This window comes from Larimichthys crocea, chromosome XVI (genome assembly GCF_000972845.2).
Source record: "Larimichthys crocea isolate SSNF chromosome XVI, L_crocea_2.0, whole genome shotgun sequence".
In the NCBI taxonomy this organism is placed as follows: domain Eukaryota; kingdom Metazoa; phylum Chordata; class Actinopteri; family Sciaenidae; genus Larimichthys; species Larimichthys crocea.
Genome location: NC_040026.1, coordinates 17,597,698 through 17,609,843, shown reverse-complemented (window position 1 = coordinate 17,609,843; position 12,146 = coordinate 17,597,698). Strand labels below are relative to the sequence as shown.

The 12,146-nt window shown below is 42.1% G+C and overlaps 1 protein-coding gene across 28 annotated transcripts in view; it reads right to left on the bottom strand.

Moving 5' to 3' along the window:
* The window catches only part of tcf7l2 (transcription factor 7 like 2), an 88,791-nt gene that overhangs the window by 26,860 nt on the left and 49,785 nt on the right, over window positions 1-12,146 (bottom strand). The gene's annotated exons all lie outside the window — the stretch shown is intronic.

Sequence of the window (12,146 nt, the reverse complement as noted above, 5' to 3'; positions counted from 1 at the left end):
CTAGTCACACTAAATTAAATGCAAAATCAAAAAAACACAAACGCTGGGCAGAAAAAGTGTCAGAAAAAAAAAAAGGCTAGAGAAAGCATTCCGATCCAGGGCAAAGGGTGTGTGGTGTTGCAGCCACGTTGCCCCCTCAGTCCCGCCCGTCGGTAGCCCCAATTTTTGATGTAAGAAGCCCCGCAAAAAACGGCAAACACAAAAGACAAAAAAAACCCAAAAAAACCCTCCAAACATTTATCACCAAAAGAGCCTGTCACTGTGATGCCAGCTTTTGCACCTCCAACTCGCCTGCCTGAACTCTCTTAAGACAACTGGAGGGGAAAAAGGAACCCCAACTCCAAAGACAAACCTGCCAGACAACAAGCCAACAACAAGCAGTTAAAACAATACCAAAAATACCAATAAATGGATACAAGCCCTGTATGGTTTTCAGGAGAGCTGGCAATAGAAAATTCAACCCGGCCAACTGGTGGCTTGAAGAGAGGAAGCCCACTCTTAAAGCCGTGATCCGACCATCCACTATACCACCGCTGTGAGCCTTTTAACCACAGCAGAAAAAAAATGACTATTGATCTTCAAATAGCGATAATTGAAAAGATCAAAACGATTAAACAAAAAAAAAAATCCAGAATGTGCTGACTTACCATGTTATGCTCCTTTTTTTTGTTGTAGGTTTTTGTTTAAATAAAAAAAAAAATTTGCTCAAAGATGCAGCATTGGAGGTGTCAAATATTTGTAGCCGTCTCTTGATCGTATTACTTCCACAGTCCTGGTTTCCAATGCGTCTGAACTTTTTCCCTTTCTCTTTTATTTTGTTTGTGGTACCTAGCCTTTTTTTCCCCTGCTTAAGACTTTAAAAGCCTTCAGCTCAGTAAAGCAGCACAAATTATCTTGCCACCTTGCTCAGCTCTGATGCTTTGGCCGCTAACTTTGGAAGGCCCTTTACTACTGCATCAAAATTAGCATTGTCAAAGCAGTTAATGAATATTAATATTGTATTTGTCATTGGAGCTGGCCCATTGCTGAACTCCAAGTCATCCATCAGGGACAAGATTAAGCACACAATTATTTCTGACTGACAGGGACCAAATCTGGAAGATTTTTTTTTTTTTCTCCTCCAACAATTTAAAGAAAAAGACACAGCATCATCTTAAGGTACCTCCCATGAGACGAGACAAGATTAATACACTTTTAATGAAGCAAGATTTCATGGTGCATGAACAGCAGGAACCTCGAGAAAAAAAGGAGAGGAATTTAGAAATATTTTTACTCGCGATTTTAAACATTTTTTTTTTTTAAAGGACTGAAATCATAAATTACAAATAATTTTGGTGACGGCAGACAAAAATTTAAATTCAAAGAACATCTTTTTCTTTTCTTTTTTTTCTTTTGATGAACGGATTTATGCTGCTTGATTTTCTTTTTTTTACAGAGCCGATCTGGATTCGCTTTTTCACCTTTTGTCGGAACATTAAGAGAAATAAGATGTACAAGCGCTGCACTGCGAGCAACGCTGGCGCTAAATTTAACATGAAACATTCATTAAAAACCTTGGACCTCCAGCACTCTCGGCAGAGCCCGGCGGAGCACCGACCGCTGAGGACCACACACAGGCAGCCTCCATCAGCACCACCCGCTGCATCCAGGAGCTTTTTCCCTGCTCCGCCACCCCACTTCTCACAGAAACAGCTTCACACCAGGAACCACGGCTCTGTCAAACACGGCTCTCTGCGCAATTTTCCAGATCTCCATCAAATATGTCACAATGCACACGTCTGAAATATTTTCTAAATAATGATGTCATTTGATTTTTTTTCTCATAAAAATGGTTTCTCTAAGGATTAAATAAATATAAAGCTCTCTCATATCTGAAATATTTGCCTAAACCAAAAGCATTCCTGCCTGTGCCTGCCTTGAAAAATGAAGCACATGACACGCATCTTCACTCCTCTGTACCCAAAGCATCATTCATCATCTTTAGCATGATTTTAAAAACATTCTTCTCTTTTCTCACATATTGTAAGTTCTGAAAAAAACACAGCTTTAAAAGCAGCATTCATTCTTTTTTCCACAATTATCTGATTCGTTTTCTCCGTTCACCGATTTCGGTCAGAGGAACGGCCGAATGCAAAAAAATCTTATTTGGTTTAAATTAAAACGTATTTTCTATTTGCGCCCGTCTGAAGAATACAACTATAAAATGAGGAGAAAAGCATTGAAGGGGAGGGGGTCGCACAAAAAAAATGGCAGATGTGGGGCACTAATGCCAGCAGCCCGGTGAATTGGTGTGAGTGCGGGGGTCAAGCTGCGGGCTCACCTTGGAGCGCCGGGCCCCTGCCGACCACCCTGCCGGCTCCCTAATACCATTAGCAACCCTTAGATGAACATACTAAATTGGCCTTTTGTTCTCCAGGTGCTGATCCAGCCTCACTGGTGTCACAGAACCAAATACAGATGGTGCTGCCCTTTTTCTGAAATGAATGGCGCGCATAAGAAAGCGCTCCGTTCTCCTGGTTCTCCAAAAGCCGTCGGCATTGCCGTACTTTTTTTTCCCCCTGGCGCTCTATTCACATTTAAAACTTTTTGTAATATTTCGTTAATTTAGCTACAGACGTTAAAATGTTACCTAAATGTGTATTATTATATGCGTTTATTCAGTTTAATTAAAAATGTATAACTTGTATATTTAAAGGTCTCACCATGACATGTGTAATGAATTAGACTTCATCCGATTCAGCAGTAAAGGATGATAAATGTGATAAAAAAATTAGGCAGCCGAACTGGATTTAATTTAAAAATAAATTCAAAATCTTACTACATTATTTTTTGTTTTTTAAAAAATGATTTTGAGCCAGAAAAAAATAAATAATTTGTTGCTCAAAATGTCAGAGAAATAAAATACCTGTATTGCAGTCAGTGAGTTTTAATTCACATGAATAAATAATGCCATCACAATAAAAACATTAAAAAAAATATGGGTGTGAAATACAGATCTTAAAATTCAAATGTCTTCGACGGAACGCTGCAAATTAAATTGGAACCAGACAAATGATCTTTTAATTTTTGTGACACAAGCACAGATACTGATTAAGTGTTTCACGCGAGGCTGTCGATGAAAACAGGCACCGAACACAGAATCCCACCGCAGCTTAATTCAAGTTGAGAGCCTAAAACAGGTCCAATCTAGGTGAGGAGGAGAGAAGGGAAGAGAGAGACAAGAGGGAGCAGTGCAGGCAGCTCTGTGGCCCAGCGTGTTCACATCAGCGCTGGTATCAAATTAACTCTCTGACTTTGAAACTTATTGATCTGCTATTAAGACACTAGTGAACTTGATGAAGTGAGTGCTGTAGGTGACTCTAGGACTTCAAAGTCTCGCACCAGCCACATAAAACAAGCCACTTTGATCCCCGCTCTGCTCTTCGGATCTGGAGAGGGGGCTTCAGAGGAACCCCCAATTCTCCTCTCGTCTCTTCTCCCACTCACCCCGGGCCCGGGCGCCAGCTCTCCCCTTTTCCCCTTTTTCCACGTCTGCTGATGCCCCCGAAAAAACCGGCAACGCACCGGCGCCACACAATGTTCAATCGCGCCACATTTTTACAGAGCAGGTCTGCGAGTTGAGAGCGCAGTAGTGTAACAGTGGTGCAGACAGATCTCCTTTCTGATTCACCAAGAAATAATAAACCAACACACACTTCGGGAAAATGCAATATGATGTCAAAACAACTACTAGAATAAGGCGGCCATCTAAGCGTATTGGCATTAAAATTCAGTGTCGATAAGAAGGGGATTCTTCATGCCAAATACGGCATGTAATAAGGTCGGCGATGAGAGAGACAATGCAGAGTGGGAGATAGCAGTACTATTGTGTGGTGAATACATCCCCCTCTTTGCTTAAGGCAAGTCTTCCCACTACATTAAATACTGTGTGCTGCCAATCACACCTGCCTTTTTTTTTCATTTTGTGCCACTGGGTGGAGGTAGTAGTTAATGTTTTCAACATGCACCATATCACTATAATATACTGAAGCAGACACAAATCACACCCGGGCCCACAGAATACTTCTCCACTCTGCCAGCTAAAACCATTATGGGACAAATGCAAAAATAAAAAAAATAAAAAAAATAAACAAAACAAAACAAAAAAATCCATCTTTTCCTCCTCAATTTGCAACAAGACAGGCTGCAAGACAGAGAAACAAAATCTCAGGTTCACCCTCCACTGAGCTGCTAACTTAGCAGGACTGAGTAAAATAAATATTAACGGCTAAATTAATCATCGGCAGGACAGTGTTTGCGCTCAGGCTCCAGTGCTCACAGGCGGGGTGTGTATGTGTGTGTGTTTGTATGCGAGTGTGTCTGCACTTGGAGTGCCGGGGCTAAGCTGCGTCTGTTTAATTAAGAGGGGTAAAACAGATGACAAATGCGAGACAGTTAAACATTTAATGTGTGCTTATCTCCCCCCTCATTTATTTAGTTGGGAGAGATTCAGAGTGGGTGGCGTTTATGAGTGATGCGCCGGAGAGAGAAAAAAAACGCTGGTGGAATTAGAACGCAAGCCCCCGTGCGCCGCGACAAGTCAGCAGGCAAACACACAGACATTTCCTGACAATTGTTTTGACGTTTTGCAACTTAATTCCGTTTGATGAGAAAGAAAGGGATTACGTGATAAATCAAATAAACATAAATATACGGATTCTGCGACACAGCTGTTAGTGAAAAGGCAGAAATAAAAAAAATAAAATAAATGAGTTTCAACGTAAATGACACAGTGTCACTTAATTACGGATATAATATTTTTAGCAGCCTTGCCTAAATTGTCAAAATAAACCATGCAATTAAAAATGCAATTGTATCAAAGGCCTAGTTTCTCCTTCATTTCACCTGACAAAGATTACTTTTTTTTCTCTCTCTCTCTCTCTCTGGATGATCCCCATTGTGTATCTGGTGCTGATGCACATTGCCTAGAGTCAATGTCAAATCCCAGCTCCAATAGTCCCGCAAAAAATACAGAACGAACAGTGCCCGCGGCGCACACATCCCTTTACTCAACCCACTTGCAATATCTCACCCAAAGTTATCGCTTCCAATGTGACAATGTTAAAATGAAAAACAAAAAAAAAAGATTTTATATGTATATATATATATATATATTTATATATATATACATAGAGAGAGAGATAGAGAGAGAGAGGGAGAGAGAGAGAGAGAGATAAAGATGGGTGGCAGGGGTGGTGGTGGTGGTGGTGGGGGGAAAGAGGAGCTGAAGCTAAAAAAGCAAAAAGAGGGAGAGAGGGAGAAAAAGAAGAAAAGGAGGAGGAGGAGGTGGAGGAGAAAAAAAGCCCTGTGCCACGAGCATATATAAGAGAAACCTTCACCAATTAGTGAGGAGAAACGGGAGAGGGAGCTGCCGCGGCGTCGGCACTCAAAGAGCCAGGCCTCGCGGCGAAGCTGTCATGTCGGCAGGATTGATCAACAGGCCTGCTATTTCTAATGGCATGTTGTCATGAAGCTGCAGCCATGGGGAGCCACCTGCCTCAGTCCTCGCACAGCACACTCCGCGTTTGTGTGTGTGTGTGTGTGTGTGTGTGCGTGCGCAAGTGTGTTTGTGTGCATGAAAGATGGGGTTGGGGGGTACTGCAGCAGCCATACCTATTCTGTGCCCATATATCTTTTACTAACAATTTAAAAACAGCCTGGAATCCTCCTCCTACTCTCTGGCAGTCTACCTTGCCTATCCCTGAAGGTGGAAGAAATGTGCCATCCTGGATTGTTCTTTATTCTCACACAGCAGAGCCAAGCTATTGTAAAATCCAACACAATGGATACAAAATGTATACTGTGTTAAAGGAAAATGTAATTGAAAGCAAGCAAGCAAAAAAAAAAAAAAAAAGGTTGGTAGTTTCAGATTAATTATAATTGAGTGCGCTACAAATACAAATAATATTTATTCTTTTTAATCAATTTCATTTTCTTCATCGGGAATGTTTACACCGATCAACAAATTAATTCCTCAATCGCACTTGTATGAAACAGTACATTACACAGATAAAACTATCCTTAGTTATCATCTGAAAGGCATTGCATTTGATTACAGCCTATTTTCTTTTCATGAAAAAAATAATAAAAATCTGCGTACAATGAAAACTCGCCTGGAAAATGTTAGCGAAAAAAAAGCACAATCAAAAACAAGGAAATTGCTTTATAAAAAAAAAAAAAAAAACCCGGTCACGTTATCCTACATTTTTCAGTAATACGGCAACACACATACACGCACACAAAAACCTTGCTTCGTTTTCGGCCTTGGCGGCCAAACAAGCCCCGGCTTTGCTAACAATAAAAAGTCAAATAAAAGTTACAGAACTTGAGAGTTCAAGGTACCGCGGCCTACTTGGAGTGCGTGTCACGTACAGTTAACCTTTTTATCGGGCATGCCTGTGGTCTCATCAGTCGATGAAATTCTTTGCCCGCGGCGGTGGCTTAGCCGAGGGACACGGACCAATAGAAAAATATTTCATTGTGTTAGCATTTCAAATGGCGAGTGGAGGGTGGAGAGGAGGGCGTTTGGAGGGGCGGTGGGGGAAGAAGCTCTAACCGATCGTTGCCAGCGGAATTAATTGCCTATTCTGAGAATAATGTCCCTTATCCGCGATCCTCGGAGGGCCGAACGCTAGCAGAGGCCACTTTTTTTTCTTCTTTTTTTTTTTTTGTTTGGTGTCTTCAAAAAGAAGAGCGCTTAGGGGTACTGGCCGTATTAGGGGTTTAGCTCAGTCCCCTTTAGGCCGGGAAAAATAATCAGAAGCGCTGAACCAAACTCAACTAATCCGTACCCCAATTAAAAACGCACAACACATTACCGCTAACGTTAATATGAATCAACAAATAAATACTTTTCGACAAATTATACATTTATTAGCAATTGGCAATTTTTTTTTTAAACTAATAATTAGGTCATTAGATAAAATTCACTTTAGGAAAAAGAACATGAGAAGTAAAGCGGCTACGTTTGGCTTTTCGCCAAAGCTCGATAAATGGCTCAAGATGGAGCGACCCCGGTGGTGCTTCTATCCTTTTATTTAAGGGGATTTAAGTTCAGGCTCTGTTACACATTGGCCAAGCATATGCAATGACCCTAACTGATATTGGTGCATCTTTTAGCCACATCTTAATCTAACCTTTATAAAGCTCTGTGGCTTTTCAGACTCAAAACAGCATTAAGAACGTGTATTGTTTGGAAGGAGGCAGCCCTGGGAGACGCGTCTACGAAAAGGCTGGGCCCGGGCTGGGGCAGGAGCCCTCTGGAAAAACAGCTGCTTATGCACTCCAATCAGTGGGAAACAAAACCGAAACCCAACTGCTACGATGGGAGGGGAAAAAACAGATTTTTTTTTTCTTGAGGTGGAGGGGGCATCCCAAATGCTCCATCCCTCCACATCGACCTCTACGGGCCCATTCGTGCTAGGTGTCGATTTCATCCCTCGGCAGATGGACGGGCGAATTCGCAGCAGTCCCCATTACACGCCTCTCCTTCGCTCATTGTGAATTCAGTCAACGAAGTCAATCTTATTAACTTCCGCGCCGGTTCACACATGACATTTTCTTCAATTTTCTCGCCGACATCAAAAACATCAATTAGCAGCTCGAAAATGGGAAGGAGCGAATGACAGAGTCCGATAACACCGACTTATTTGAAGCCGAGGGTAAATCTATTCTCCAGTTTTGAATGTGTTCATTACAATTGCATTTTCAAAGAAGACCTCCAAATAGCAAAGAAATTAAATTTATCTCCTAGAAATGTCCAGAAATTGTTTTTTTCCCCCCTCTTTCTTTTTTTTTTTTTTAATCCTGTGTCTATCTCTCCGCCTCAGTGGGTGACACAAAGCATTGTGGTGCTGCATTTTCTTTTTCTCATTAGAACAGATCACAACTCCCACAGAAGTTGAAACCCTATACTGTAAACTCTGGTGTAACCCGTAAAAAAATCATTTTAAAGTCCAGCATTTCTTTAAAAGGCGCCGATAAAGTAGCCTGCAGGTGACCTGCAGATTCCACAAAAAAAAAAAATCAGACGATGATAAATGCAGTGTCTATTTTTACCCAACAAGGGGAGCTATTATCAGATTAAAAGAAATAAAAACTCTCTAAATAAAAATAAGAATCCATTTATCGATCTTCAAAATCAATCTTCACACGAGTTTTTATCATTTAATTTAGAGATGCATTGAATAGTTATTATTACATTTTGTCTTGCAGTGATGTTGTTAGAAGGATCCCTATGCTAATTTCTATCTTGTAAAATATATCGTATATATTCAAGACATTAAACTATTTAAAGACACGTTTAAAAAAAATGTTTTCCATATGTACTGCTTATTATTCTCTTTGCTTTAACACATTTAAAAAACATATGTTAAAATACATTAAAGGCATTAAGAAAATTTACAATCCTGTTATCGTATTGATTTTTTTCAATCCCATTTTTAAATATTTTTACGTGTATTTTGCTGCTTAGATTAATGTTCTGTCAGATGAATGGAAAAAAAACAACATATCTGTCCAAAAGCCCAACTTCCATCTAAACTACCATTTTATCCACAGCCTCATTGATCATTTCCTGCTACTCCACATCACAGTTACATCAAAATGTGAAATGGAAACCTACACATTAATGAAGCTCTCTCATGGCTCAACTCTTCTGCCTCCCATCACTGATGAACATGTAACTCAATAAACCTTGGCCAGTAACCTTTAAGTAAAAGGCTATTTTTTGCCGATATCCAAACATTGTCAGACGGCTTCCTCATGCTTGAGTTACATCTCCGAGGGGGTGAACAAAAGCAACTTTAGTGGCACTCGTAATGCGAGGGGGGAGAGGGTCGGTCGCATACGGAGCCGTGCGGATCACGTTCCTCCGGCCCATTGATTTCTGATCTTTTGACATTATTTAGTTGCTTTTTATTTTCTTGCCCGTCTTTTATTCCATGTCACAAAAGACAGAAATGTCCAAACAAGTGATGTTGGGAATATCTACTATCTGTCAAAAGAGCAGGCTTTTCCCGGCATTAAAGCGACCAAATCCTCTGACGCAGTGCCGAGAACCGGCGGGATGAAAATATCACTCTTTATAATGGAGGCTAATCAGATTTCGGATGCCGTTTGCCTTCAAGCTAAAGGGAGATGGAAAACGCGTGGAGCAATAGGGCTGTAACCAATACACTCCTAGTTCATCGCCACCCCGACCTCAACACAAAAGGCCTGCGCTTCTTTTTTTTTATTTATTATTATCTCACATGGTATATACAGCCAAGAAAAATGGGTCACAACGTGAAAATCTAAATTAATACTAAACGTTTTTTGTTTCGTTTTTTTGTTCTGGCTGAACGCTGAGAAAGACGAGGAGATGCATCTGTAGCGCGGCTGTCGGCTGAATGACGAACACACAGTAGTGATCAGTTCCATTAAGCAGGGATTTGATCATCTCCCCCCGTGCGCTTTCACAGCCCGGCTTCAGATTAGATCACTGTGAAAATGGTCAAATGGTGTGTTTATCTCTCTGTAATTATTTTGATGCAGATGACAGAGATTGGTTGTTTGCATGTGGCTTGATGAGTGTGCACAGTGTGAGCCAAAACGCGCGCACACACACACACACACACACACACACACACAAACACGCCCGCACTAGCGAATGCACCATGGAGACGACACACACGCTGGCGTTGAAAGAGCTGAATGGTTCCTCTCAATGCCATTAACCCATTAGATAGTTTCAACAAAGGCCTGAAAATAATGTTTTATGTGCAGGAAAATACTCGCGGTGCACGCATGCAATTACCGCGCCGTAATCCTTATAACTTATGGCTAATGTTAATGTTCTTGTTGGGTGACACAAATGGACTTTCAATGAGACTGAAAGAGAAAACCCCGCGCGACAATGGAACGTGTCGAGCTCAGCTTATGAAAACAACCAAAGCAGGAAGACACCATCGCACACATCCCACCCTCTTGTGGTAATAAAAATAAAATTTGCGAGTTTGTTCAAATTCCAGAGGAGGCTATTTTCCAAATTCCTCTATCACTCTAACTACTATTTAACACCCTTCATTGGGTCGCCTGAGAACAAAAACATTTGATTTAACTGCAAAAATGCACTCAGTAATTATGTCAGCCATGTTGTAGATTTAGGCGCTGAGTGAACTGACCTCTGTTGTGTGAAGATGTTTCTGCATTTCCAGCTGCTGCTGCTGCTGCTGCTGCACTCAGGATGCCCCCTCAACCATGTGGTGACCTTGAGTGAAATTGTCTTACTCCTGATGGGTAACTTTTAAGAACTATCGCATGCCCTTCAAGAGCTGATAGCGCATCCGGAGTTATACGAGATCGTCTGCGCGATGGATCCTTTCTCCCCCCCTGCTCGTCCGCCCCGTTCTCAATAATCACCTCTATTTTCACTTCACTCGAGTTAGGCTGTGTCACTAGATTACTGGCCCTTCGTATCTACCTTTCCAATTACTTTTAAGAGTTTTGGATGGACAAATTTGTTCTTTCATGTCCCGTGTTAGCGGATGAGTCGCTGCTTCTGGCCATGAAAGGAGAGTTTTTAATGAGCTGAGGTGAGGTTAATTGGTTCGCTAAGATCCTTCTGAGTCATGTGCCTCGATATGAAATGAAGTCCATTTCCTGGAGTTTCCCCCGGACGTGTTTAATAACAAACACTTCAGCCCAATTTTCATTTCCCACAGAGGAGTGGGAGGGGAGGGAGACACAGGGAACGGGGTGATGGAGGGCGGGGTGGTTGTTTGTGCTTGTTTTACTTGCCTCCACCGCCCATGTCAACCGTAAACGCTATCTGTGTTTGTGTTTCTTCAAAGACCAGCGCCACAATGTCACCTCCCATTCAGAATTCTCATGAACGCCCTTTTGCCTGCGACTATAAATGCAGCAGTGTTTTCCAAAGATACCTGAAAGCTAATTACCGGCCAAATTGTGCATTTGTTCATAATGGGACAATGACACCACATGAAGCTTTTTGCTATTGTTTTTATTCCGCCAACAATGAGCGTGAATTTGCAGCAGCGGCCGCTCGATCGCTGCCGTCGATTCAAACGCGGAGGGAACCGCTGTGTGCACGCCGCGATACACTAATCCTCCGCAAATGACTGGCCCTTTCACTTGCTATTAGGAACTACATGATGTGAATCTGCCCAGACTAAAAGACCTTGTAATCAACACTGGTGCAAATGTGTTAAGTTCAACGTCTCGTTGAGGGGGGTTCAATGGTCCTGACAGTGTAATTACGGGTTGCCACCGCAATGCAGCGGTCAGAGCACTCAACACTAATTCAATCCATCTTCATTTCCAAGAGCAACGCCCCTACCATTGATGGATAGTTATCATTAGAGAGTGACAAAGCACTGAAACAACTGAGGCGTGAGCAGCAAAGTGTGTATGTGTGTGTGTGTGTGTGTGTGTGTGTGTGTGTGGACGCTGGGCGTAAAGTCAAGGAGCAGGAGGATGTGTCCTCTCAGATACACACTATTGCCCCAGACAGCAGGATTATATATTACTACAGGGATGAATACGGAGAGATGTAATGGGGAAGGAACTTTGGGTCAGGGAGCGTCCTTCACACACACACACACACACACACACACACAGACAAATGAATACATACAATTCCCACAAAGAGTGTGTGTACGTGTTCACAAACACGCACAAACAGTTTGGCTCGCTGTGACCCCGACACACAGAGAGGCTATGGCTCGACTCACCAGCCTTTTATAGCATGCTGCTCAGACTGCTGACAGACACACACACACACACACACACACTAGAATACACACACACCCACACTGTACAGGTCTGGGCACCGTCTGCAGCCAAACACTAAACCACAGGCTGTGATTGAGGCCGACTGGTCTGCTCCTCTATATTTTCAGTCTATATATTCAGTCCATCCTGGGCTGTATATCTTAATTATGTGCTTTGCCTCCTTTTCCTAAAAGAAAAGGGTGACAGAGTCAGCTTGTCAGGCACTGGAGCAGCAGCAGGCCACTGAAATGAGGCCCTTCCAGTCTTTATGGGGCCTCCAGCTCAGCCACTGCATCATTACATGACTTTTAAGCTCTGAACAAAAACACTGTGGA